Source organism: Cryptomeria japonica, chromosome 7, assembly GCF_030272615.1.
Source record: "Cryptomeria japonica chromosome 7, Sugi_1.0, whole genome shotgun sequence".
In the NCBI taxonomy this organism is placed as follows: Eukaryota; Viridiplantae; Streptophyta; class Pinopsida; order Cupressales; family Cupressaceae; genus Cryptomeria; species Cryptomeria japonica.
In genome coordinates this window covers 856,224,152-856,228,795 of record NC_081411.1, presented here as the reverse complement: position 1 = coordinate 856,228,795, position 4,644 = coordinate 856,224,152, and positions in this window count along the sequence as shown.

Genomic DNA, 4,644 nt, shown 5'->3' with positions numbered 1-4,644 from the left:
AGCTTATGAGCTAAATAATTATGATGGCAGTATTCAGAAGACTAAATCAGCTTTTAGAGCATCTACTGCACCATCTAGAAAGGGCAAAGAAGCTAGTACCAGTGGTGAACCAAGACAAAGTAGAGAAATGGATGATGAGGAGATCCTAATGGAATTTGAAACTCTTCTTGCCAAGAGACTTCCTAAGGGAACCGATAAATACAGAGGTAAGCTTCCTTTGAAATGCTTTTCTTGCAGTAGGATAGGACACATTGCTGTAAACTGTCCTAATGGTGATAATAAGGAAAAACTAGAAAGGTTCAAGAAGTTCAAAGGAGGAAATCAGAGAAACTGTTTTGTAGTAGTTGATGAAGGTGTCACTGATGAGGAATCAGAAGATGAAGATAGTGAAGACATTGTGTTTGTAGCAGTTAAGGAAGATGTGTCAGACAAGAAGGCTCTTGTCTCCCACTTTGATAATTCCAATGAGTGGATTATTGATAGTGGTTGCTCTCACCATATGACTGGTGACCAGAGTAAGTTTCTATCTCTGGAAGAGTATGATGGTGGTGTGGTTCGTTTTGGTAATGATGCACCATGTATGGTAAAAGGAAGAGGGTCCATCTCTCTGAATGGAAAAAGCAGTGCTGACAATGTGTATTGGGTAGAAGGTCTCAGGCACAACCTTTTGAGTGTTGCCCAGCTGAATGACAATGGACTCACTCTGGAGTTCAGTGATGGAGTGTGTAAAATAAAAGGTAAGAGTCGTGAACTGATGGCCACTGATATGCAGACTAAAGGTAACCTATTTCAGCTAAATGCAAATATCAGTACATGTCTAATGGTTAAGTTTGATGATAGCTAGATATGGCATAGGAGACTCTACCATGTAAACTTTGATAATATTGTGAAGGCCACTAAGATCAAGGCAAATAGAGGATTTCCTATGCTGAGCAAACCGGAGAATCCTTTGTGCAGAGAGTGTCAACTGGGGAAAATGTCTTCCTCAACCTTCAAAGGTAAATCTTTCACTGCAAACAATTTACTTGATCTTATGCATACTAATTTGTGTGGTCCTATGAAAACTAGGAGTGTGCAGGGAGATAGGTATTTTATGATTCTTACTGATGATTGCTCAAGAATGATGTGGGTCACATTCTTGAAGGACAAGTCTGAAGCCTTTGGAAAGTTCAAAGCCTTCAGAGCACTAGTTGAAAAAGAAAGCGGTAAGAGGATCAAGTGCCTAAGAACTGATCAAGGAGGAGAATTCACTTCTGGTGAATTCAACAAGTACTGTGAAGAGAACAACATCAAGAGGCAACTATTTTCCCCCTGGACTTCACAGCAGAATGGCCTAGCAAAGAGAAACAACCGGACTATAGTTGAAGTAGCCAGAACAATGTTGATCCAAGGAAAAGTTGCTCACACCTTTTGGAGAGAAGCGGTGAGCACTACAGTCTACACAATGAACCAGGTACTCATCAAAAAGGGTAAGGATAAAACACCTTATGAGTATTGGACCGGTAAGACACCAGTGGTAAGATACTTTAGAGTGTTTGGTAGCAAATGTTATATCAAGAGGAGTGAACATCAGAGCAAGTTTGATGCTAAATGTGATGAGGGAATATTCCTAGGGTATTCCACAAAGAGAAAATCTCTCAAATGTTTCAACAATAGGACTTGGAGAATTGTTGAAATTATCAATTTTAGAGTTGATGAAACCTCTGAGAAATCTGAGGAAACGAACAGTGAGAAAGTAGGAGATGAACTGGTAGTAACCTTCTGGGAACCGGTTGCAAAACAACCTAGCACCAGTAACAGTGCTCCTACATTGGTAGATGCTGATGCTGATGAAGATGAGGATGAAGAAGAAAAGCAAGAGGAAACAACTAAGATAATTTCTAGTTATGTAAAGCTGAATCATGATCCAAAGCAGATCATAGGAGACAAGGATGTAGGAATTCTTACAAGAAGAAACGTCAGAGAATACTCTTGCATAATCTCTGAATTTAAGCCTAAAACATTCAAAGAGGCACATAAAGATGAAGACTGGATCAAGGCAATGGAAGAGGAACTTGACCAGATAAAAAGAATGGTACATGGTCTTTGGTACCCAGACCTCAGCATAAAAATGTCATAGGCACCAAATGGGTTTTTAGAAATAAGCTGAATGAAGATGGCATAGTGGTAAGAAACAAAGCCAGACTGGTGTGCAAAGGATATGCTCAAGAAGAAGGAGAAGACTATGGAGAAACCTTTGCTCCTGTACCCAGATCAGAAGGAGTTCATATGCTTCTTGCATATGCAGCATTCAAGGGATTCAAAGTATATCAAATAGATGTAAAATTTGCATTCCTGAATGGAATACTAGAAGAGGAGGTGTATATAGAGCAACCAGATGGGTTTTCCCTACCAGAAGACAGTGACATGGTGTGTAGGCTACATAAAGCCTTGTATGGACTAAAGGAGGCACCTAGAGCATGGTATGAATGCTTGCACTCCCATCTTGTGAAGATTGGATTTGAGAGAACAAGTGAAGATAGCAATATCTATCTGAAGTCAGAAGGAGATCAAATTCTAATATGTGAGGTATTTGTTGATGATATAATTTTTGGAGGAGATGACAAGATGAGTCATGATTTTGTAGATGAGATGAAAAAGGAATTTGAGATGTCACTTATAGGGGAGATTAAGTTCTTCATTGGACTACAGATTCAACAAATGAAAGATGGAATCTTTATCACTCAGTCCAAGTATATCAAAGAGGTGTTGAAGACTTTTGGCATGGAAGACAACAAACCGGTTGGTACACCGATGGTGACCAGTTGTAAATTAACAAAAGAGGATGACTCAGGGTTGGTAAATGAGAAAGAATACTGATCAATGATTGGTAAATTACACTATGTAGTACATAGCAGACCGAACATTGCACATGCAATGGGCATTACTGCATGGTTCCAAAAAAGCCCAAGAGAATCCCACTTGGTAGCAGTCAAGCGGATTCTGAGATATCTGAAGGAAACTATTGACTATGGATTATGGTATCCATATAGTAATGATTTCAACCTAAAAGTGTTTACAGATGCTGACTGGGCTGGTAATGTGGATGACCAGAAGAGCACAACCGGTGGTGCATTCTTTCTTGGTGTTAGACTAGTCTCATGGATGAGTAAGAAGCAGAGTTGTATCTCTCAGTCTACAGCAGAAGCAGAATATGTTGCAGCATTTATGAACTGCACCCAGACAATTTGGATGAAGCATGTATTAAATGGCTTCAAGGTTCCTATATCTGAACCAGTAAGTATATTTTATGACAACACAAGTGCGATTAACATCTCCAAGAATCCGGTTTTACATGCTAGAACCATGCACTTTGAGCTCAAGTATCATTTCTTGAGGGAGAAGGTTCAGAACAAAGAATTTGTATTGGAACATGTTTCTGGTAAGGAGCAGTTAGTAGACATATTCACCAAGCCTCTCCCAAAGGCTACCTTTACCCATTTGAGAGGTGAATTAGGGGTGCTGCCCCTTCAAGAGGTGAACTAAAGGTGTGTGCTCCACATCAGTCATGTCTTACATTGATATTTTTTTTTCAGGATTGGTGTGTTGAAGGATGCTACTCCTTAGGGGGAGCAACATAGTGGAACATAGATGTGTATGCCTCCACTTTGGCATTGTTATCAAAGGGGGAGAAGATGTGAAGTGGAGGAGATATCTACAATATTGGGCTATAGTATTGGGGAGAAGATGTGAAGCGGAAGCAGAAATATATCTTTGTATATTGCCATCAATGCCAAAGGGGGAGATTGTTGGCATATGTGCAGAGCATGATGACATGATGATATTGTATGTTGTCATTGATGTCAATATGCTGAAGTATGAACCGGTATGGTGTAGTAAGCAAACTAGCAAGAGAACTGGTATAATGATGTAAACCGGTATTTGTGAAAAAGTGAAGCGTATGTTTGTTCAAGGTGAACTGCATGTTGGTATGAGAACCGGTAAATGGAAGTCTTGTATTGCTGGTCATTTGGCATGATTACCGGTTGATAGTCTTAGCTTCAAGGTTTCTGGTTGATGGATTCCAAGCTTGTGCGATTCAACCGATGACATCTTGTGATGAGTTTGCATTGTATGAAGACCAGATAAGTGTTGATATGTTAGCCTTGTGCACGTGAAGGATTTCCTTGAGGATCTTGCATGGAGAGTGATCCTATCTACCTTAGGAATGTGCGAAGTCTCTGTGAGTGATACTTGATTCTTGCCAGACCGGAGAAGTGTGTTGATACCTGCAGAGTGTGATTGCAGAAGAAAAGGAGCTTAAGTGGATCTGCCTTGGCATTGAGTGTTGTTATCAGATTAGTTTATTACCTGTTGACTTCTAACCATTTCAACAGTTGGAAAATCCCTTAACCGGGTAGCTTTAACAGGCTTTTGTGTAAATCCTTTAACAAGGTGACTCAATTCAATGAGTTCTTCAAATCCTCTTGCGAGGTAATCTTTAACAAGGTTCTAACCTTTAACCGGGTATTTAGCCATCCCTTAACCGGGTGATCCCTAGCAGGATCAGTTCCTAACAGAACCTATTGTAAAAGTCTCCAGCTGGACTAGGCTCCTAACAGAGCGGACTTCAAAAGAGTTCAAGAACAGCTTGTGGGTATTTAT